Source organism: Lithobates pipiens, unplaced genomic scaffold (genome assembly GCF_037356315.1).
Source record: "Lithobates pipiens isolate NorthernLeopardFrog02 unplaced genomic scaffold, aLitPip1_a1.2 Scaffold_25, whole genome shotgun sequence".
NCBI classification, from domain to species: domain Eukaryota; kingdom Metazoa; phylum Chordata; class Amphibia; order Anura; family Ranidae; genus Lithobates; species Lithobates pipiens.
The window spans coordinates 52,154,274-52,179,340 of NW_027507787.1; the positions used below are offsets into that span (position 1 = coordinate 52,154,274).

General features: G+C 43.4%; 1 protein-coding gene across 2 annotated transcripts in view; it reads left to right on the top strand.

The window, feature by feature from the left end:
- SCD (stearoyl-CoA desaturase) overlaps positions 1–25,067 on the top strand; it is an 84,923-nt gene that overhangs the window by 13,554 nt on the left and 46,302 nt on the right. Inside the window, exon 1 of one of the 2 annotated variants that reach the window (XM_077454437.1) lies at positions 10,853–11,101. The exons of the other annotated variant lie outside the window; for it this stretch is intronic. The gene's annotated coding sequence lies outside the window, so the exon portion shown is untranslated. Of the gene's footprint in view, positions 1–10,852; positions 11,102–25,067 lie in introns of those variants that run through there. 2 annotated transcript variants of the gene reach the window in all.

Below are 25,067 nucleotides of genomic sequence, written 5' to 3' on the forward strand. Positions count from 1 at the left end.
TACTTACCTAGGTGGACGCAGCATCGGCGCCTCTTCAGTGAGAACTGAGCCGTCGAACACCTGAGCAGAGAGCTGCTGACTGTCAGTCATTAGCTCTCCTGCTGGACTGAGCTATGTGACATCAGTGGAGAGCGGACTTCAGCATGCTCTCTGCTCAAAATGGGTCACAGGAGTGCAAAACGAATTGCACGAAAAGCCCAGCTAAACAAGTTCAGGCTGGACTTCTCCTTTAGGCTGCATTCACACCTGAGTGTTTCAAAGTTGCTCATTTTACTGTGATTTAGCCGCAATTTTGTTCAGGCACCAATGTAGAAGGCAGAAAAATGCTTTATGTAATCTGCCCCGAAGAAGCTTGTGTTCTTTTTTGAGGTTTTTCAGGCATTTTTTTCAGGCATTTTGCTTCAGGTGACAAAATGCTCAGATGTGAACAAGTGCCATTGAAATGAATGGGATTTTACTTGTTGGGCGTTTTTTTTGGGGCGTTTTACGAGTGTTTTATGAGCTGAAAGCACTCAGTTGTGAATGCAACCTTAACATATGAAAATATAGTGATAACAGCAGCACTCACTGATATCTGGATACCCAATATCAACTTTCAACATAAAGAAACCCAGGGATTGATTCACTAAAACTGGAGAGTGCAAAATCTGGTACAGCTCTGCATAGAAAGCACGCAGCTTTTTTTTCTTTTTTTTTTTTTTCTTTTTGTCAAAGCTTAATTGAACAAGCTGAAGTTAGAAGCTGATTGGCTACAATGCAAAGCTACACTGGATTTTGCACTTTCCAGATTTAGTAAATCAACCCCAATGTGTTTTGCTGTTATAAGTCCAATAGGCAATTAAGTGAAAATACAACAAATTCAATTGTGATTAAAAACACTTTAACCACTTGAGTTCTGGAAGGTTTTACCTTCTTCGTGACCTGGGAATTTTTTGCTATTTAGCAGTGCGCTACTTTAACTGGTAATTGTGTGGTCATGCAACACAGTGACCAAAAAAATGTATATTATATAATACTGTATATATTATGTTTTTTTTACATAAATTGAGCTTTCTTTTGGGGGGATCCGATCACCACAGGGTTTATTATTTTTTATTATATAAATTAAACAACACCATTGATTTTGAAAAAAAGTTTTTTTTGCTACAACACATATCCAATAAAAAAAAAATGTCTTCATAACTGTAGGCCAAAATGTATTCTGCTACATGTCTTTGGTATAAAAAAAAAATCCCTATAATTGTACATGTTTCGGTTTGTGTGAAAGTTATAGTGCCTACAAACTATGGTATATATACTAAAAATTTTATTTATATTTTTTTAATTACTAGTAATGGTGGTGATCAGTGACTTATAGTGGGACTGCAATTAGTGCGTCGGACAATCTGACACTAACTGACACTGGTTAGGAAATGTTTAACTCACACTGACATTACCAGTGATCAATGATAATACTATACACTGTCACTGTATTAATGACACTGACTCGGAAGGGGGTTGCCACCTGTTCGGGATTCACCCGGACAGCCTGGGTTTTGAATCATTTGTCCGGGTTTCAGTCTGCCTTAAACCCTGACACAATATTCAGACAGGAATGTGGCTCAGAAAAGGGCCTGATAAGTGGGTGAGGGAGCACTATGCACGCCAAATTACTGTTCTCTTTAGAGCACCTAAAGATGTCCCAGGTATGCCACAATCCTATAGTGTCTGTTAAAAAAAAAAATGTTTTGCTGTGCACCACGAAAGTGTTCGGGTTTGGCTTGTGGAAAAAGTGGCAACCCTAGGTCAACATCTCAGGGTAATCAAGGGGTTAAATGCGTGCCTAACAAGTGTTAGGCTCGGTTCACACTACCACAACTGGGCATCTGACTTGTGAGACCCCAAGTCGCATGACATGTCAAATTCAATGTTAGTCAATGACAGCTGTCTTAACCCCCCTGGCGGTATTCCTGAGTCTGGCTTGGGGTGAAAATTCAGTACCATTAGCGGTAACCCCAAGCCAGATCGTATCGCTGGATCCAGGATGCGCTTACTTGCCTTATACCCTGGATCCAGCGATGTCTCCCCACAGTGTGAGCAGCTCGTCCTCTGCTCGATCTATCAGGGAGCCGAGCTCCGTTCCCTGCGAGGGTTGCAACGCACGGGGACGGAGAACGGCACCAAATTTAAAAAGTGAAACACACACATTACATACAGTATAATGTAATCTTACAGATTACATTGCTGTATGTAATTATTTCACATCCCCTTTGTCCCTAGTGGTTTGTCCAGTGCCCTGCATGCAGTTTTATAATATAAAAACTGTTCTTTCTGCCTGGAAACTGGAGATTGTCCATAGCAACCAAAACTGTCCCTTTACATCAAAAATGGTTTTAGACCAGCTAGAAAACACCAATAATAAATTAGAATCATTCTCAGAATTGAGGGATAGCGATTTGTGGGGAGATCCGTCATCAAATACTGAAAAGTAATGACAGTGACAATTCTGCAACTGAGCAAATTTCAGTGTTTTTGATTTGATTACATTATTGAATAATTGTTATTATTATTATATTATTATTTGGTATAATTATTTATAGTTATTTATTATATTATAATTTATGATTTCATTTTTTAAACTTTATCATACCCGGGATGTCTACTAGACTTTGGTTTGGACAGATTTAAGTGAGTTATTCCTAAGAATTACAGGTCTACAATATAAAACGCAAGATTTCCATGCAAAATAATTTTTTCCGCTTTCAGCACCTAAAATCTGAACTAATCATACTGCCAGGGAGGTTAATTAGCACTACTGAAGTCGCTCCAACTTTAGAAAATGTTCCTGTACTACTTTAAGGAGACTTCTATTCGACTTCTGTTCTATACTTCTATCAAAATAGTACTCGAGTTGTTTCAGACGAACAACCTTACACTTGTACAGATGACGCTTTAAGCCGGCCATAGATGGTTGAAATCTCGGCTGGTTCAGCAGGGGCCGGCTGAGGTTTGAACCATGTATGGGCAGGCTGATTGTACCCAAGTTGATTGATCCATCCAAGTTAAATGTTATCGGCTATGGGCAGCCTTCCGCCCCTTTCACACATGCGGACCGTTTGTCTGTTTTTCATCTGTCCGTTGACGGCTGAAAAACAGACATTAACCACCTCGCGCCCGCCCTATAGCCGAATGGACGGCCTGATGTTTACTTCCGCAATGCGCGCCGCCGCGCATTGCGGAAGTTCTGTGTTCGCCGTGTCCCCCGGGGACAGGCAAACACAGATCGCTGTAAACGGCCAATCACAGCGGCCGTTTACAGCGTGATCGGCGTGTCCAATGGGAGATGATCTCATATGTAAACATATGAGATCATCTCGCAGCGCCGCTCTCCCTCCTCGCACAGACAGTGTGAGAGGAGAGAGATGAACAGCTGCAGCGGCAGCCGTTCTGCTTGTAGTAAGGAAAAAAAAAAAAAAGGAAAAAAATAAAATAAAAAGTGCCATCCGCCCCAGTGCCATCCGCCCCAGTGCCATCCGCCCCAGTGCCATCTGCCCCAGTGCCATCTGCCCCAGTGCCATCCACCCCAGTGCCATCCACCCCAGTTCCATCCACCCCAGTGCTACCTGCCCCCAGTGCCATCCACCCCAGTGCTACCTGCCCCCAGTGCCATCCACCCCAGTGCTACCTGCCCCCAGTGCCACCTGCCCCCAGTGCCACCTGCCGTCAGTGCCACCTGTCATCAGTGCCGCCTGTCGTCAGTGCCACCTGTCATCAGTGCCACATAGTGCCATCTGTCATCAGTGCCACGTATCAGTGCCATTTGTCACCAGTGCCACCTGTCAGTGTCACGTGCCATCTGTTGTCAGTGTCACGTGTCATCAATGCCACTTATCAGTGCCATCTGTCATCAGTGTCACGCGTCATCGGTGCCATGTATTAGTGGCATCTGTCATCGGTGGCACGTATTAGTGCCACGTATTAGTGCCATCTGTCATCGGTGGCACGTATTAGTGCCACGTGTCTTCAGTGCCATGTATAAGTGCCACGTGTCATCAGTGCCACGTATAAGTGCCACGTGTCATCAGTGCCACATATTAGTGCCATCTGTCATCAGTGCCATCTGTCATCAGTGCCACCTGTCATCAGTGCCACGTATAAGTGTCATCATTGCCACGTATCAGTGCCATCTGTCATCAGTGTCACGTGTCATTGTCCTGGTGCTTCAAAAGTGTAATAAATAGTCAACAAGTTAGATGTGTAATTTATGTTCCTAGAACACATGATGGCGCTACCTGCATGTTGGGCCTCTCTATGTGGCCAGGCTGTGAAAAAGTCCCACACATGTGGTATTGTAATACTCAGGAGGAGTAGCAGAATTTTTTGGGGGGTGTCATTTGTGGTATACACATGCCACGTGAGAGAAATAACCTATTACAATGACAATTTTGTGGAGAAAAAAAAAATAATGAAAAATCTTAATTTTGCAAAGAATTGTGGGAAAAAAATGACAACATCAAAAAGCTCACTATGCCTCTTACTAAATACCTTGGAATGTCTACTTTCCAAAAAGGGGTCATTTGGGGGGTATTTGTACTTTCCTGACTTGTTCGGGTCACAAGAAGCGAGATAGTCCACTAGTACATCAGATGTGATCAATTTTGTGCGATTCGCACCACAGCTTGTAGACTCTCTAACTTTCACAAAGACCAAATAATATCCACTAATTTGGGTTATTTTTACCAAAGATATGTAGCAGTATAAATTGTGGCCAAAATTTATGAAGAAAAATTAATAATTTGCATAATTCTGTCACAGAAACAAAGAAATATGCGTTTTTTTTCAAAATTTTCGGTCTTTTTTCATTTATAGCGCAAAAAATAAAAACCCCAGAGGTGATCAAATACCACCAAAAGAAAGCTCTATTTGTGGGAAAAAAAGGACACAAAATTAATTTGGGTACAGTGTTGCATGACTGAGTAATTGTCATTCAAAGTGTGAGAGCACCGAAAGCTGAAAATTGGTCTGGGCAGAATGGTGTTTAAGTGCCCAGTAAGCAAGTGGTTAAATTACATCCATTTACATCTGATTACATGCATTTCCGTCAACATCCATTTTTTGGAATGGATCAAAAACATATGTAAACGGGTATAAAGTCCATTTTTGGCCGAAAAAATGGCTCCAGGACTCAAGTGGTTAAAGTGTAAGTTCACCTTTACAGAAAAATCTATAAGGTGAACTTACATGGGACCCCCACCTCGCCCCCCCCCCCCAGTCCTGCTAATCTGCATAGTGGCAATCACCCTGTTCTGAGCCACGGTATAGCCGCCTCACGGCTTCCGTGCTTAAAAATCCTCTCAGCTTACTTTCTTCTTTCTCTTTCCCACTGAGAGGGTGGGCTACGTGGCTTCTGATTGGTCTGTGCCACCCATGTGATGGTGCCGACCAATTAGAATGTTCCTAAACGTACCTCCTGACAGGATATATTTAGGAGATTAAGCTCCGGGGATTTCTAAGCCCTGGAGCCGCGAGGCAGTTATACCGGGGCTCAGAGCAGGCGATCGCCGCCATGCAGGTCAGCGGGACAGGGGGCGGGGGGTGGTTCCTGTGTAAGTTCACCTTACAGATTTTTCTGTAAAGGTGAACTTACCCTTCAAGGATACTAGCTGGCAGATGTAAAAAAAACTAATGTAAAAATGGATGCAAAACTCATGACAAACTTATGCAGACTTCATCCATTTTTTTCTTTGAAAAAAAAGGGACTAAACTGATGAAACGAACATTCCACATATGTGAAAGGGGTCTTACGCATTAAGTGGGAGCACAAGGACTCACTCTAGCAAACCAACTGCTGCGGCTGCCGAGTTGGAGCCAAAGGGGGTGTGCCATGGCACAGGACAAAAGAATATCAGCCATTAAATGAAGTGGTACGCATGGCTCATCCTAAGCAGATGGGTGACATGGGATAGAAGGCAGCAGGCATTTTACATTGTATATATAATAAATTCAAATCCAGACAAGCAATTCATTTGAAATAAAATATTTTATTGGATAAATATTTTGGCCGCGGCTGTTTTTATTGGTTTAATACATTTTCGAAAATATTTACAAATAATTTTATCATATCACTTAAAAATATAGATAAATAAATAAATAAACCCAGCCACTACGGCTCAGGCTTAATAATATTCTCTCTTCTGAGTAATCAAAACAAATTTATCCCAAAGACAAAGATCTGAACCACATAAAAAAGCTGCGACAAGGGAGAGGAGGGTGGTGAGCTGTCCTCTTCACTTTCTTCTGGCAACTGTCAATGGTCCATAACCAGTAGCCCCTATTTATAGGGTATTTTGCAGTACGCATGCATTCATTGGCAGGTTAACTGATTTTTAACTGACCTATCCTAAAAATAAAAATGATATAATTTTATTGAATAACTTATGCTAGCCTATGCATTTATCCCACTTTCAAAACTATTGGGATATATTTAAGACAATTATTGCTGCCTCAGATCCCATGAGGAAAGGAGGGGCCTATAAATAGGCTTTTCCCCCCCTTTTTCTGTTACAATCCTATAAGGGGAGCTGCTGGTAGGTAGAAGGTGTTAAACTCCAAGGAGAACAGAAGGTAGTGATGGAGTGGCACACTGAGGTAAGGGAATCTGTTGGTAGTAAAGGAGAGGTAACACACTGAGGAAAAGGGAATTGCTGGTTCTGATGGCGACGGGTAATACTGATGGCGACGGGTAATACTGAGTTACGAACAGCTGCTGCCAGTGTAGGAAGAGGTAATGTAATGGAGTAAGGGCCGGTTTACACTGCAGGCGAGGCGAGGCGACTCCGACTTGCCTCGCCGCGACCTGCCGCGACCTCAGCGGCAACTTGCAGATGACTTCTGTATAGAAGTCAATGCAAGTCGCCCCGAGGTCGCCCAAAAGTAGTACAGGAACCTTTTTTCTGAGTCGGAGCGACTCGAGTCGCTCCTCTCAGAACGGTTCCATTGTACAGAACGGGGGCGACTTGCGAGAGCGAGGCGAGGCGAGTCGTGTCGCCTCGCATCGCCCGCTGTGTGAACCGGCTCTAAGGCAAACTTCTTGAAGTAAAGGAGGGGTAATACTCTAAAGTAAGAAGATCTGCTGGTGGTGAAGGATGGTTGATACTCTGAGGCAGGGGTAGTGAACCCTGACTCTCCTGTTTTTTTGAAACTACAAATCCCATCATGCTTCTGCCTCTAGGAGTCATGCCTGTGATTGTTAGGATCTTGCAATGTCTCATGGGACTTGTAGTTTCAAAACAGCTGGAGAGCCGCGGTTTACTACCCCTGCCCGGTGTCTGAGGTATGGTTAATTGCTGGTTGTAAATAAGGGCAATACTCTGAGGTAAGGTGAATTTCTGGTTGTAAATAGGGGCAATACTCTGAGGTAAGGTGAATTGCTGGTTGTAAATAGGGTTGTCTTGTCATATAACGTCCTCCATCCGATAGTGTCCGCTGCGTACTGCGCATGCAGACACTATCCGCAGTAGTAGTAGCATGCGCAGTACACAGCAACACAGATTCCGAAAATTGCCGAGGATGAACGGCGCCTGCGCCGTGAGTCCAGGTTCTATCCCTACTATCCAAGTTGACATAGAGTAGGAATAAAAAAGAGCCTAGTGCAGCGAGGCCGAGCCCGAAGCATGGCGAGCGAAGCTCGCCCACCAGGGGCCCTCTAATATTCACAACCCTATGTCCGCTTGGATGCTGGGGCTACCACCTCCACTCACGGCTCAGGCGCCGTTCAGCTTCGGAGATTTTCCGAAGCTTCGTCTGCTCCGTACTGCGCATGCGCAGTACGGGGCGGACACTATTTGATGGCCGGACACTATACGGCAGAACAGGGGCAATACTCTGAGGTAAGGTGAATTTCTGGTTGTAAATAGGGGCAATACTATGAGGTAAGGCGAATTGCTGGTTGTAAATAGGGGAAATACTCTGAAGTAAGGGGAATTGCAGGTGGTAAAGGTAGGGTAATTCACTGAGGTAAGAAAAACTGTTAGCAGTGTAGATGGGGTAATACACTGAAGTAAAGGAAGCTGCTGGAAGTGAAAGTGTGGTAATACACTGAGGTATAAGGAATTGCTGGTAGTAAAGCGGAAGGGGGCGCTCTCTAAAATAAGAGAATCTTCTGGTCGTGAAGGAGGGGTAATACGCTGAGGTAAGGTGAATTGCTGGTTGTGAATAGGAGGTAATATTCTCAGGTAAGGTGGATTTCAGGTGGTGAATAGGGGGTAATACTCTGAGGTAAGGTAAATTGCTGGCTGTAAAAAGGGGGTAATACTCTGAGGTAAGGTGAATTGCTGGCTGTGAAAAGGGGGTACCATTCTGAGGTAAGGTGAATTGCTGGGGAGGGGGCGCTCTCTAAATAAGAGGACCTTCTGGTTGTGAAAGAGGTGTAATACTTTGAGGGTATAGGAAGCTGCTGGTAGTGTAGGAGTGGTAATACTCTGAGGTAAGGTGAACTGCTGGTGGTGAAGGAGATGTAATGTGAATCACTGGTTGTGAATAGGGTGTCATTTTCTGAGATAAGGTGAATTGCTGGTGGTGAATAGGGGGTAATTTTCTGAGATGTGGTGAATAGGGGGTAATGCTCTAAGGTAAGGTGAATTGCTGGTGGTTTATAGAGGGAAATACTCTGAGTTTAGGTGAACTTCTGGTTGTTAATGGGGTAATACTCTGGGGTAAGGTCAATAGCTGGTGGTGAATAGGGGATAATTCTCATAAATTGATGGTGGAGAAAAGGGGGGTAATTCTCTGAGGTTCCAGTGGAGTGGCTCTTTAGCCCTGGGTCCAGGATCCCTTCAGCTGTTCACTGCTGTTATCAGAGCTAGCCTGGACTTCACTGAGAGGAACGCTGTTTACAGGAACAATTTGCAAATAGCTGATTGTGTTCTTAACTGATTTACTGAAGTAATGATTCTCAGTGAATCTCTGTTGTTGCTGTTATTATTATTATTGATGTTGTTGTTATCCACTTCCCAGTGGCTGCATTTGACAGGCACAGTGGCTGCATTTGACGGGCACAAGTGGCTGCATCTGATGGGCACAAGTAGCTGCATCTGATGGGCACAAGTGGCTGCATCTGATGGGCACAAGTGGCTGCATATGATGGGCACAGTGGCGGCATTTGATGGGCACAAGTGGCTGCATCTGATGGGCACAAGTGGCTACATTTGATGGGCACAAGTGGCTGCATCTGATGGAGTACAAGTGGCTGCATTTGATGGGGCACACACGGCTGCATATGATGGGCACTGTGGCTGCATTTGGCGGGCACAGTGGCTGCATTTGATGTGCACAGTGGCTGCATTTGATGTGCACAGTGGCTGCATTTGATGGGCACAGTGGCGGCATTTGATGTGCACAGTGGCTGCATTTGATGTGCACAGTGGCTGCATTTGATGGGCACAGTGGCTGCATTTGATGTGCACAGTGGCTGCATTTGATGGGCACAGTGGCTGCATTTGATGGGCACAGTGGCTGCATTTGATGTGCACAGTGGCGGCATTTGATGGGCACAGTGGCGGCATTTGATGGGCACAGTGGCTGCATTTGATGTGCACAGTGGCTGCATTTGATGTGCACAGTGGCTGCATTTGATGTGCACAGTGGCGGCATTTGATGGGCACAGTGGCGGCATTTGATGTGCACAGTGGCTGCATTTGATGTGCACAGTGGCTGCATTTGATGGGCACAGTGGCTGCATTTGATGTGCACAGTGGCTGCATTTGATGGGCACAGTGGCTGCATTTGATGTGCACAGTGGCTGCATTTGATGTGCACAGTGGCTGCATTTGATGTGCACAGTGGCGGCATTTGATGGGCACAGTGGCGGCATTTGATGTGCACAGTGGCTGCATTTGATGTGCACAGTGGCTGCATTTGATGGGCACAGTGGCTGCATTTGATGTGCACAGTGGCTGCATTTGATGGGCACAGTGGCTGCATTTGATGTGCACAGTGGCTGCATTTGATGGGCACAGTGGCTGCATTTGATGTGCACAGTGGCGGCATTTGATGGGCACAGTGGCGGCATTTGATGGGCACAGTGGCTGCATTTGATGTGCACAGTGGCGGCATTTGATGGGCACAGTGGCGGCATTTGATGGGCACAGTGGCGGCATTTGATGGGCACAGTGGCTGCATTTGATGTGCACAGTGGCGGCATTTGATGGGCACAGTGGCTGCATTTGATGTGCACAGTGGCTGCATTTGAGGGGCACAGTGGTGGCATTTTATGGGCACAGTGGCTGCATTTGAAGGGCACAGTGGCTGCATTTGAAGGGCACAGTGGCTGCATTTGATGGGGGTTTTTTTCAATATTTTTCTGAATTTTTTAGTTTGTTTGCGCCCAAAAATTTTGAGCACCAGCCACCACTGGGGCTTTAGTGATCTACACGCAAGTTTCTGTACATGTGTGTGTATACAGGACCATTACAAACAATGGGCTGTATTTAGATCAGTAAGAACGATGTTAGAATGTATAAGGAGGTGAGCGCAGGGTGGCTGGAGGGAGGAGGCGGGTGATGAGAGGGATTGGTCGGGTCTATGGAGACATTATAGCAGCCAGGGGTCAGCAAGAGCGACCACATCCACGTAACGTCTCAGCACGTAGACCGGTATGTATGACTGTTCATCTACACGTAGAATCAGGCGATGAGAGCGCTGCGTAGGTAACTATAGGTCTCCTCCTCCTCCTCCTCCTCCTCCTCCTCCTCTTCTCCGGGAGTGAATGGTCGGTGAATCCCCCGGGGCTCTGCCTGTCATTCACACACAGCGCACTTGTAGTGCAGCAGACTCGCAGTCAGCAGATTGCTGGCGGCCAATGGACGTGCCTGCATCGTGTGGCACCAAATTTCTCTGAGCCAATAGGCGGCGGCGCTGTTCCTGGAATAAATTTGCAGGCTGTATTATCATTTCCCCGTCACCAGCAGCAGCAGAGAGGAGAGCAGAGAGAGCAGAGCTGTGCTGGGGATCAGAGGAGACAGGAGCTACTGACATCTCTTCACCACCCAACTACAGGACAACAAGCCGACCATTGTCCTCTACAGCTGGAGGAAGAAGCCCTATCCTCACCTACACACACCAGGTACACTCACATTACTGCCCCCTCCCCAGCTACTCCTAATACTCCCCTCATTATTACTCTGTCTGCTCCTGCAGAGGAATGACGACATGACATGGTGGATGAACCCCCTTTTCTCTGCTCTCTTCATGTATACATGCACTTGTCATGTACACCGAGCAATTACCTAGTCTGCCCCATTGATTCCATAGGACTTTCAAAAAAAAAAAAAAAAATATTATTTTTATTTATTTTTTTTATTTTTATTTTTATTCATGCAATTATCTACATTGGATGTCTTTGACATGGGATGGGTATATCCTGTATGTCCCCTGTGTGGGGTGATGATGTATCTGGGCATCCATGAGAAGGCTCCATGACTGGGGTGATATTCATGGAGGGGAGGGGAAGGAAAGGGGGGGTGGTCTATATAGGGCACACTGCGCTTAGGATGTGATGGAGCTGATTCATTCTAGGTTAATGAAAATGTAGCAGAGAACGCCACTTTCAGGTCTATTTATAGCGACGTTAAGCCTAACAGAACAAATTGTCATTTCACAGCCCTATTCCCTCGCCTTCCATAGGCTTTGATGATCTATTCTGCCTTCTTTTTTTTCTCTACATCCGCATGACAACAGCAATACTGCCTTTCTTATTGACTGAATGGAAAGAGGGATGTGCAGGCTTGCCGTTTACAAGAAACAATGCCATATTTCAGGAAAGTTCTGTTGCAGCCGTCATCTTTTGTTTGTATGTGTATATAGTTCACCTGATCCCTTGTTGTACATTCATCTGGAAACCATGTTTATGGTGAAACGCAGCGAGCGTCATACAGGCCTTTGCTCAGACACATTTAGGTGCTGCAGTCATTTTTTTTTTTTTTTTTTTTTTTCACATGTGTAATAACAGCTCTGATGCAATGTGGTGTGTCAGGATTACAGTGGCCAACATCACACATCACTGAGAGGGCCAGATCCACTGCGATTGTAAGCTCGCTTGCTGGGCCACCCATCTCTAGCGATGCAGGAAGAGCTGCCTTCTCCTGATTTATTAAAATAGACAACATGTGGATGGAATGGTTGGAAATACGTTCATTCACATTCAATAAGATTGTTGTGTTAAGATTTTAGGCTCTCTTGCTGGCCATTGATTTTTGGGAACATAGCAGGGATGCCGTACTCTGATTTAAGCCCCATACACACTATCAGATTGTCTGCTGATTATTTCCTTCAGATTTACCAAAACCATGAAGTAGAAGGGCCTGCCTGATTGAATACAAATTGAAACTCCTAAGGTTTGACCCCATATTATATGGTTTTGGTAAATCTGAAGGAAAAAATCATCAGAAAATCTGATAGTGTGTATGAGGCTTTACTTGACCTGCAAATTCATTAAAGTCATATAGAATATATTTATTTCCATCTGCGGATCAGGGTATAATTATTTTGGGAACGTAGTTGTACATCATTTAGGTAAAATACACTCACTGGCCACTTTATTAAAGCGGTAGTAAACCCGCTGAATTTTTATTTTTTCCTGACCTGCCAGGGAAAAGGCATAATGAGCTAGTATGCACCGTATACTAGCTCATTATGAAATACTTACCTTATAACGAAGCCCCGATATCTCAGACGATCCACATGTCAGCTCCCTCGGCGTGTCTTCCGGGTATCGTGGCTCCGGCGCTGTGAGTGGCCGGAGCCGCGCTATCATCACTCCAGCGCATGCGCGCGGGGGATTCCTTTCCGGCGTAGTCGGGCTTTCTGCCAAAAATCCCCTAGGCGCATGCACCTCTGCAGTCAGCGGCGCATTGCGAGGGGAATATCTCCTAAACCTGTACGGTTTAGGAGATCATTTTTTTATAGGCTTACCTGTAGGTAAAAGTTAAAAAAAAACTGTATACAACCGCTTTAAGTACATCTTGCTAGTACCAGGTAGTACTGGGTTGGACCCCCCTTTTCCTTCAGAACCTCCTTAATCCTTTCGTGCCATGGATTCAACAAGGTGTTGGAAACATTCCTCAGAAATTTTGGTCCATATTGAGATGATGGCATCACGCAGTTGCTGCAGATTTGTCGGCTGCACATCCATAATGTGAATCTCCTGTTTCACCACATCCCAAAGATGCTCTATTGGATTGAGATCTGGTGACTGTGGAGGCCATTGGAGTGACCTCATTGTCATGTTCAAGAAACCAGTTTGAGATGATTTGATCTTTGTGACATGGTTTAGTATCCTGCTGGAAGTAGCCATCCTAAGATGGGTACACTGTAGTCATAAAGGGATGGACATGGTCAGCAACAATACTTTGGTAGGCCGTGGTGTTCAAACAATGTCAGTACTAAGGGGCCCAAAGTGTGCCAAGAAAAATACCCCACACCATTACACCACCAGCCAGAACCGTTGATACAAGGCAGGACGGATCCATGCTTTCATGTTGTTTACGCCAAATTCTGACCCTACCATCTGAATGTCGCAGCTGAATTTGAGACTCATCAGACAAGGTAACGTTTTCCCAATCTTCTAGTGTCCAATTTTAGTGCAAATTGTAGCTTCAGTCTCCTGTTCTTAGCTGACATAAGAAGCACCTGGTGTGGTCTTCTGCTGCTGTAGCCCATCTGCTTCAAAGTTTGATGTGTTGTGTTCAGAGATGGCATTCTACACATCTTGGTTGTAATAAGTGGTTATTTGAGTTTCTGTTACCTTTCTATCATCTTGAACCAGTCTCCCCATTCTCCTCAGTTTTTAAAATACTCAGACCAGCCCACCTGGCACAACAACCATGCCATGTTCAAAGTCACTTAAATTCCCTTTCTTCCCCATTCTGATACTCAGTTTGCATTTCAGCAAGTCTAAATGCATTAAGTTGCTGCCACGTGATTGGCTGATTAATAGTTTGTGTAACCAAGAAATTGAACAGGTTTATCTAATAAAGTGGCCAGTGAGTGTACATTCCTGCAATTTATTTGGAACCAAAACTCCATGCAAGAAGTTAAAGTGATATTCAAGGTTATTTTTATTTTTTTCTTAAAATGAAAAAATAAGTTTTACTAACCTGCTTTGTGCAATGATAGTCCCTTGCCTCCTCTTTGGCAGTTGCTCACTTGCGCTGTCTGCTTCTCCTTCCTCTGTGTGCTTCCTTAGCGAGCCGTGTGCAATGGTGGTTTACAGTCTGGGTGCATTCACAATACAGGCTGTGTGTGTCCATAGACACCCACAGTGTCGGTAAGCCGCTTCCTGACTCTCTCCTCACAGGAGTTTGACTGACAGCAGAGTGTTCATATTCACAAAACTGTTAAAGCATTTGTTTTGTGTAGAGTGAAATATACCTGGTTGATCCTGCCTTCAGCTGTCCCTCCCATCTTCTCTGTGTTCCCAGAGATTGTGTAGACCAGCTGGTGTCCTCTACTGAGCATGCTCATATTTCACTTCCCTTCTAAGCTCTTCATTTCCTCTTTTGCCTTATCTGTACAGCCCACATGACTAGAGTCACACATGTGGGTGTATATATAGTGGTAAATAACACTCCTCCTCCCTCCCTCCCCTTCCATGTCCTATTGCTAAACACTATGCGGGTGGGATATAGTATGCTGATTGATTAAATTCACTAAGACAATCACAAAAAAGCTTTGTTTAATATAAATCAGTATTAAATATATCTACTGTAATTGCTATTACCTGTAAGGCCCCTTTCACACGGGGCGGATCGGTGATGATCCGCTCGCTCAGCGGGGATCGCTCCGTTGTCCCCGCTGAGCCGGCGGCGGACAGGGCGGTCTCCGCACACTGTGCAGGGACCGCCCTGTCAGAGCTCCGCTCTCCTCTATGGGGGATCGGATGAGCACGGACCGTCTGTCCGTGTTCATCCGATCCGCTCTGCAGGCGGATAGAAAAATAGGATTTTCCTCCGTCTGCAGAATCGGACAGTAGCGGAGGCGGACAATAGCGGGTGTCTGCGGATGTTCATCCGCAAACACCCGCTATCCCATAGGGATGCATGTATGTCCATATTTCATCCGCAAAATGGATGGATGAAATATGGACATAATGTCCGCATGTGTGAAAGGGGCCTAAAGTAAAAAAAAAAGAGCCTTGGATGCAGATGCTATTTGAAAAGATAGTATCAATCATCTTTGACTCTACCTGCACCATATTAATTCATAAAAAATAAGCATTTGATGTTCAATAAAGATCTATAGGAAGCTATAAAACTGTTATTTGATATCTTATGATTTACAGGCATACCCCAGTTTTAAGTACACAATGGGGTTTATTTACTAAAATCAGGCTCACTTCTGCATAGAAACCAATGAGCTTCCAGGTTTTATTAAAAACGCTTAATTGAACAAGCCGAGGTTAGAAGCTCATTGTTTTTTAGGCAGAAGTGAGCCTGATTTTGCACTTTCAGCTTTAGTAAATAAACCCCATTGTGTACTTAAAACTGGGGTATGCCTGTAATTTGAATTGCTGTTCTGAAACTGTTCATGTGACTGGCACAACACCAATCAAGGTTGGCCAGACAGACTCACACAGTAGAGGGCATACATCAGCAGAGTAATAGAGGCCCCTCCCAAAGATCTTTCCCGGCAGATGCCAAAAAACAGGGAAAAAATTATATGACCACACAACAGTGCTGCGGAAATAAAGTAATTATTTATGTGAACAAATTATGGCAATATAGGCTCCTTTCACACTTATGTGACTTTTCCTGTGACTTTAGACAAGTCGTACTCCATTATTCCCAATGATAACCACTCATATGTGTGCAACTTCAAGTCACACCAACTTCTAAGTAGTCCCTGTGCTACTTTGGTCTGACTTTGAGCGACTTGAGGTCCATAGACCTCAAGATTACACAGGCATTCCCAGAATTTGCGGCAGCAAAGTCGTGGCAAAATCGTGACTTTCAGGTCACGGTAGTGTGAAAGGGGCCATAACACGTCTCTCTCACTTAACTCTCTCCTGTCAGCAAGCTTTCAGTGTTAGATTGACAACGCTGTGTAGTGCAGTGGATCTGGATTGGTTTGCAGTACCGCTACTCCCAGTCTGCACATTGCCGTGCAGGGCATTATAGGATGCTAAGACAAAACTTATTGTAGGTGCTAATACTGTACATGCTGTATGCAAAATACATTTAAAGTGTTTTGTAAAGGGTCTTTTTTTTATTTTTATTTTTTTAAATAACAAACATGTCATACTTACCTCCACTGTGTAGCTTGTTTTGCCCAGAGTGACCCCCAACCATCCTCTTCTGGGGTCCCCTGGCGGCTCTCGCAGCTCCTCCGCACATCAGATAACCCCCTAGGAGAAGTGCTCTCCCAGGGGGTTACCTTGTGGGCATGCTCCCGAGTCCAGCATTTGCGTCCACAGACACAAATGCCGGATTTGGCCCCACCCCCGGCACCCACGTCATGGGATTTGATTGACAGCAGCAGGAGCCAATGACTGTGCTGCTATCAATCTATCCAATCAAGATTCGGGACCCCGTGGAGAGAGGGACAGCGCGTCCCCAGCAAAGAGATGAAGGGGCTCAGGTAAGTAAAACGGGGGCTGGGGAGCCTGTGCATTCAGGTGAAAAAACATGAGGGTTTACAAACCCATTCACTTTTTTTTTAGTAACACATAACTGGATTAAATGTTGATCTGTTATATCTTCCAGAAGATGGGCTGTAATGGAAATCTGTGCTAATAAAATGTAGGCTGTCATTGCTGAACTCTTCATCTGAAAATGCTACTTGCCTGGCGATAATTCTGATCAAGTAACTTTGGTGCTTTAAGTCGCCAACCTGGAAAAAGCACAAAATAGGGGGGTTTAACTTTACTTCAGATTAAAGTAGCTGTAGAAATAGAAGGCTGGTACAATACTTGTTGTGGGTCAATGACTCAAATTTTGAAGTTAGAGAAAGCCAAACAACTAGCAATTTAGAAGGAAACCTGCAAAATGGAAACCTGCATATCTCTTTTAGCACAAGTTTTCTTGAAAAAAATGATAATTGTCATCTAGTATTTCATGTTTTTTTTTTTTTTTTTTTTTTTTGTCAGAAGCATTTCATTTATATTTATATTTGAAAAACGTAATACTACTGTCATGGTACTCCTTTCTTGGAAACTAGTTGATCAGATTTTTTGACAGTGTTGTAAAACAACTAACACCATCTGGAGGGCTGCTTATTTCATTTCAGTAGGAGGTCACCCAGCCCTGTTTTTGGAGTGGGCTGCTCCATGCCTGATTGGTCCAGCCTGAAAACCCCATTGAAAACACAGAAAGTTAAGCAGCCAAAAATTGTAGAAGCCTCAGAGCTACTTAGCGGTAGGGATGCACCGAAATTTCGGCCGCTGAAACATATTGGCCCTTTTCAGCAATTTGCCAAAAGAGAAAAACTGCCGATAATGGAGCCGAAAATGGGGTGTGGCCTGGGTTGGGGCGGGGCCCCGTCCCTGGTGCCGCCCATCATGAAAAGCTATATCATGCTATAGTGCAGGAGAGCCGCCTCCGCCGCCTGTTTGATCACAGCGCCGGGAACATCACAGCTTTCATTTTAATCTCTCAAGCTTTCCATCTCCTGTACCATGTCCTCTGTCTCTGACCATCTCCTGTACCACGTCCTCTGTCTCTGACCATCTCCTGTACCACGTCCTCTGTCTCTGACCATCTCCTGTACCACGTCCTCTGTCTCTGACCATCTCCTGTACCACGTCCTCTGTCTCTGACCATCTCCTGTACCATGTCCCCAGTCTGGCCATCTCCTGTACCATGTCGCCAGTCTCTGACCATCTCCTGTACCATGTCCCCAGTCTCTGACCATCTCCTGTACCATGTCCCCAGTCTCTGACCATCTCCTGTATAAAAATATATTTTTTTAAATATATTTCGGTTTTGGTTTTCGACCTAGTGTGTTTTTCATTTTCGCTATCGGTTTCGGCACCAAAAAACCCATTCAGTGCACCCCTACTTAGCAGTACTGATAAATTAGATCAGTGGGGTTCCAAGTAGGACAGAAATGCCGCACGTTTCCAGTTTATGGAAATGAAATATCACTAAATCAGCATTTTCTCCTAAAGTAATAATAAAGTCTTGTTTTTCTTTTTTTTTTTTTAAATAACAAACATGTTAAATTGACCTACTTTGTGCAGTGGGTTTGCACAGAACAGCATAGGTCCTCCTTTTCTCAGGTCGCCCCCCCCCCCGCTGAGTGCACCCGAGTTGTGTCCATTCGGACCTTGATTGACAGCAGCGGGAGCCAATGGCGCCGCTGCTGTGTCTCAGCCAATCAGAAGGGAGAGTCCTAGATGACCAAGGCACTAGTGGACATCGTTGGATCGAGATGGGGTTCAGGTAAGGGTTAGGGGGGCTGCTACACACAGAAGTTTTTTTTTTTTTATCCTAATGCATTCAATGCATTACGATAAAACACCTTCTGCCTGCCTGTGCACTTTAACTATAATGTGGACCTGAAGTCTAAACTTTTGAGCCACTTTGATAAAATGAGCATCCAAATACTTTCCATTTGGTCTGGGACTGCTCATACAAAGGCAATGCCTCTGACATTTTCTGTTTCTGAAGTCTCTGGCTTTAGACTGGAAACAAAGGGGACTCTGCAGCTTGTAGGACCCAGAGGGAGACTGTGCCAGATCACAGGTAAGTGTTTGGGTGCTCTATTTAGCTTATAATATGAAGAATGTAGGGGAAGGAGGGCAAATTAATCTAAAATCTAATTCTGACAAAAGGTTCCATTTAAGCTTCATTAATATTCATTAAACTGTCCACTGCTTGTGCACATACATGCCCATGAAGATATGCCTGAATTAGCCTTCAGCCAGATGCCTTCCATTTTCTTCATGTTGCAGTTACTAACTATTCAGCCTAAACCTCATCTGTAATCCACACACATGCTTGCAGGATATCTGATATACGTATATAATGATATATCATATAATGAATTACTCTCACTTTCATTATGTGCAGTTTGAAAAGCGTAGCTGTGCTGAAATCCGTAGAGAGGGCATCTTTATATATTTTGAATTTATTTACAAAATGTATACAATTTTCTTTTTATGTTCACCAACTGCTTCCAACAAGTCTAAAACGTATAAGGACCTTGTGCAGGATGAAGCTATGTTTAGGATGAAGAATTTGTGGCTTCAGCCAGCTCCAGGCAAGCAGATGCCTCTCTGAGATGGAATGATTGGGGAGAAAACTGCCTATCGTCTTTTGCACTAGGACCGTTGTTTGTTGTGTGGCTTGCCTGGTGGTCTGAAGCAACTCACAATGTAGTTATTGTTTCTCCTTTCTTTTCACGAAGAAGAGGGAACTATCGGCCAGTTTAAACAGAGATTTTCCAACAAATTATAAAAATCTCCATGAATAGCTAGCACATTTAATATCAATATTGGCTCCTAGCAGTACTCAATAGGGCCTGATCAGTGCATCTTAGGCCTGCTTTACTTATTGTTCAAGTGATCATGACAGAGATTGTTCACCAGGCACGGACTTTCTGAGAAAATGTGATTAAGCAGGCATCAGTTTGCCAGTGAGGAGGAAAGAACATGGCTCATCCTTATTGGTTGTATGAGCTCAAGTAAATAAGACTTCGCACTCAATAGAAAAGACTGCCATTGCTATAGGTAATATAGATAAAATCATTTTGACATTTTTGTCCAAGAATTCTTTATCCTTCACTATAGCATCATTATCACAATAATCTACAGTATTATGTCATAAGTAAAATAATGGCTCTTCCATTTTTGGAAAAATGGGTCTCTGAAATGTCTTTGTTATGTCTCTTGCCTATTTATAGCATTGGCAATGAGTCGTGCCACTATAAAATATTGGTAACTTGGCAACCAGTTTATAAATTATTGCATAAAAATGGTTAATACTAAGGCACAGTTATCTGTATCAAGATAGGCCTGGAAGATGGTCATCAGCAGACTAGATGTTCTGCTCAGATAATCATTCGGAACCCAGACATCTCTATGTCTGACGGCAGCTTCCATCTTTTACATGTACAGTCTGTATACTTAGAACAGTCTGTTTATTTTATAGTTCTCTAGGGAAACCTGTCTGTCTTGAGATCTGTCTTTCATGTAAAAGGGCATTTTAGTATTTAGTATATTAGGTCTGTCACATATAATGTGACCGAGAAAAGAAAAACTTGATAAGGCTTCATAGAAATTTTAAATATATTAACTACAGTGCTTTTTCAGTAGATATAAATTTAATATTGTGAAAGAATTAATAGCTATAATAGTAGGAAGAAAACAGCTTGTAGTGGCAATAGAATGTTTACTGTGTTGCAAGCAAATTGTTACATCATCATCATAAGGTAAAAAAGGATGGATTGTGAAAGAACATAAGGCTTAATGTACACGGGACGTTTTCACAACCTCTCCTGAACGATTTAACTTGACAGCTAGTAACCCATGTTTAAAACATCAGTTCTGCTGCATTTACATGCCATGTTTGCATTTTACAAGCTTTTGAAAAAAAAAAAATGTTTTTTTTTTCTTTTTTCTAAATAGCCAAAAATGAAAAACGCCTGTAAACGCAATGCGGCTAAACGCGGGTTACCACGCTTAGAAGCGTTTGGCACTTGAAATGCCTCTAAACTCAGCATCTGAACTAATTTTTTTTGCTTTCCAGAAAAGGCCTCTAAACACAACTGCCTAGAAATGACCATAAACGACCCTGTGTACGTGTGTGTACTGATAATATAACATAGAGGAGAGTTCAGGGGCAGTTGAAAAAAATACCCAACTGCTCCTAAACGTCAGTTTAGCAGCAGCAGTGTACATGAGGCCTTATGAATTCATCATCTTCCCCTTCTCAGTAATGATTGGTGGCAGGAACTGAGAATCGCCTACTTCTTGCTGTATCTTATCTGCACGTTGAGCCTCCTAACTGAGCTATTCGTTTTGGTGGAAGATCCTCTTCCTTGATACACAACACAGGCTCAGCACAGCAGTGGCTCATGATATGGAGTCTCTATTAGCCCACCCTGAACCTGTGGACCATGGAGTGACCCATTCAAAAGACCTGTCTACAGCTTGTAATTGTTCAGTTTCCGTGGTCACCAATTTTAAGTGTAAAGGGTATGAAAAGGAACCCTGTAGTGGTAATTTTATAAGCCACCCACCTCTTACCATTAGTGTTAAAGGGAGGAACATTATAGGTCACTAAACACTGACAGCCCAACCCCACATTTTTTTTTTATTAACTCCATGCTTTAAGTATATATTTCAGTACAGCGCAAATACATAAAACTCTTTACAGTGAAATGCTAAATGCATAAATAAAAGTCCATATTAGTGAATGATACAATATACAGTGATCAGGAAAGATCAAAAAGAGTCCACTTGTGCAGTGTGTCTTTAATCAATATATCCAGTGACGATGTGATCCCTTCACCAATGAACTAGTTGGACTCTCACCTCATCGAATGGACCCCTGATAAATCAGATAGGTCAAAAACACATGTTCCCATCAAGGGTGAAGTATAAGGCTACAGCAAACCAAACGGAAGTATTTCCAGATAGAATCTCCTCAATGTCATCAGGTCAGGAAAATGTCATATATGAAAAAGAACAAGCAGATCTAGTGCTCTCCGTTTGATAACGATTTATTAAAATAAATAAATAAAAACAAATTTTCCACTCACATTTCTAGGCACTGATCTCCAGTGCCGAGTGCAAAGCAGGAAATAACATGCATGGATCAGTGTGTCAGCCGGCGGATGACGTCACGACGCGAGTCACGTGGTCCGTACGCGTTGCGTCCCAGGGAGTGGGCGGGACTTCATCAGCGGTGACGGAATGACGTCGGACGGCCGCTTTATACCAACACACTAAATTTAAACCAATAAACGGCGGAGTTATGCGCAAGGCAAGTGCCGCTACTAGCGTGACACCGGAACATACATCTGTGATCGTTCCATACACAGGGGGAGAGGAAAGGGCATATAGAAAACTTTATGAGCGCCAAAAAAAACATATTTAAAACAAAATTAAAATCAACACCAGAGAGAAGCGCACGTCAAGTCCGCTGATTGACAACAGAAAATCACCCACTAAAAGTTCTCGCATAAAACATGCAGAGAAACGAATGAGACGTTGCCCAAACGGACAGCAGAAAGCCTTAAGCGAATCTCCCGGTAGGTCGCATGACCAATGATAAGAACTAACGAATATACCCGCAAATGTCGCTGACGTCATCAGAAAGCTACACTGATCCATACATGAAGAATAAAAAAACAAACATAACTATAATTAAACTTAAACATATACCATACATGTAAGGAAAAAATCAAAAAATATATACAAAAAATAAATATAAATAAAAAATATCACAATGAATAATTAAAAAATCAGATACTATAAAGTAAAACAATTATCTGTCCGAAATGAAACAATTTAAATCAAATTCCACATTTAAACCGCCCGGGGCAAGAACCCGTGTTTCATGGATCCAATAGGATTCACGTTTGCTTAATTGGCGTATGAAGTTACCTCCACGCCAATGCTTGGTGACCTTCTCAATCCCCCAAAAGCTCAAACTCCTGGGATTCTGGGAATGCACCAATTTAAAATGGCGAGACACATTATGAGTCTTCAGGCCCTTTTTAATATTATTTACGTGTTCACCCAATCTCACATGTAGGGGTCTGGAGGTTCTACCGATATATTGGAGACCACATCCACATTGTAACATATATACCACCCCTATAGTGGAACAAGTGATAAGTTTATCGATCTTGTATTCCTTATTATTACTAGTGGCTATGAAGGATTTTCTCCTTTTCATATTGCATCTAGAGTGCCTACATGCCGTACATCTACCACACGCATAAAAGCCGGATAGAAAAGAGAAAAGCCTGCTTTCAGTTTGTACAGGGGGATCAATAACACTCGGTGCTATTTGGTCACGCAATGATGGAGCCTTTTTATATATGAAAGAAGGACGTGCGGGTAACAATGGACCCAGCACTCGATCTTGTTTCAGTATAAACCAGTTTTTGGCCACAACTTTTTCAAATTTTTTATACTGTACGTTATAATCAAGGACCATTCGAAATTTAACCCCTTCCACACCTGATTCTTTTGCCTTATCTTTAATCAGAAGGGACCTATCCATCTGCTGAACCCTAGATATTTCATGTTCAAGAGTAGATGGATCATAACCCTTTTCCCGGAACCTAGAGGACAAAGTGTGGGCCTGATCCACAAAATCATCCATATAGGAACAATTACGCCTTAGTCTAACGTACTGTCCCCTGGGGATATTGCACAACCAAGACTTATGGTGGCAACTCCCCAGGGGAATGTACGAATTCCGATCAGTTGGCTTAAAGTGATTTTTCAATACTAGCCCATCATTTACTTTGGTGATCTCTAGGTCAAGAAACACCAACCGTTCTTGGCTGATATTCCACGATAACTGGATGTTTTTGTCGTTAACATTCATAGTACTGACAAATTCATCCAATCCTCGCCGATCACCATCCCATATTAAAATGAGATCATCAATGAATCTATTGTAGCAGATTAATTCCTTGGGGCGATTCCGAAAAACAACTTCCTCCTCCCAGTGGGCCATAAATAAATTGGCCACACTGGGAGCAAACTTAGCCCCCATGGCAACCCCCCTTACTTGTAAATAAAACTGATGATTGAACCAAAAATAATTCCTAGATAAACAGAAATTCAAGCATTTGAGAATATATTTTTTATGACACTCCGATAGATCGGAGTAGGTGGACATAGCCCACTGAACTGAGGCTCGCGCATCACTGTGTCCTATAATAGTATACAGTGAGCCGACATCGGCAGTCGCAAGAAAACAGGAGGCAGTGATATCCAATGACTCAAGAGTTTGAATAATGTGTTTAGTGTCTTTAAGGAATGCTTTGGTTTTAAATACCAGGGGTTGTAGAAAAGTGTCAATGTACTGACCCACTCTAGAGGAGATAGAGTCAATACCGTTAACAATAGGCCTGCCAGGCGGATTAACACAATCCTTATGGATTTTTGGCAGGCTGTATATAATGGGGGTACGGCAAAATAATGGGTCAAGATAAGATCCCTCTTTTTTATTGAGAATATTTTTATGTTTCCCTTCTTCTATTAGCCAATGTAATTCATCCTTATACTGTAACATAGGATCTTTGTTCAAGATATGATATGTGTCTCTCCTACCGGGAGATTCGCTTAAGGCTTTCTGCTGTCCGTTTGGGCAACGTCTCATTCGTTTCTCTGCATGTTTTATGCGAGAACTTTTAGTGGGTGATTTTCTGTTGTCAATCAGCGGACTTGACGTGCGCTTCTCTCTGGTGTTGATTTTAATTTTGTTTTAAATATGTTTTTTTTGGCGCTCATAAAGTTTTCTATATGCCCTTTCCTCTCCCCCTGTGTATGGAACGATCACAGATGTATGTTCCGGTGTCACGCTAGTAGCGGCACTTGCCTTGCGCATAACTCCGCCGTTTATTGGTTTAAATTTAGTGTGTTGGTATAAAGCGGCCGTCCGACGTCATTCCGTCACCGCTGATGAAGTCCCGCCCACTCCCTGGGACGCAACGCGTACGGACCACGTGACTCGCGTCGTGACGTCATCCGCCGGCTGACACACTGATCCATGCATGTTATTTCCTGCTTTGCACTCGGCACTGGAGATCAGTGCCTAGAAATGTGAGTGGAAAATTTGTTTTTATTTATTTATTTTAATAAATCGTTATCAAACGGAGAGCACTAGATCTGCTTGTTCTTTTTCATATATGACATTTTCCTGACCTGATGACATTGAGGAGATTCTATCTGGAAATACTTCCGTTTGGTTTGCTGTAGCCTTATACTTCACCCTTGATGGGAACATGTGTTTTTGACCTATCTGATTTATCAGGGGTCCATTCGATGAGGTGAGAGTCCAACTAGTTCATTGGTGAAGGGATCACATCGTCACTGGATATATTGATTAAAGACACACTGCACAAGTGGA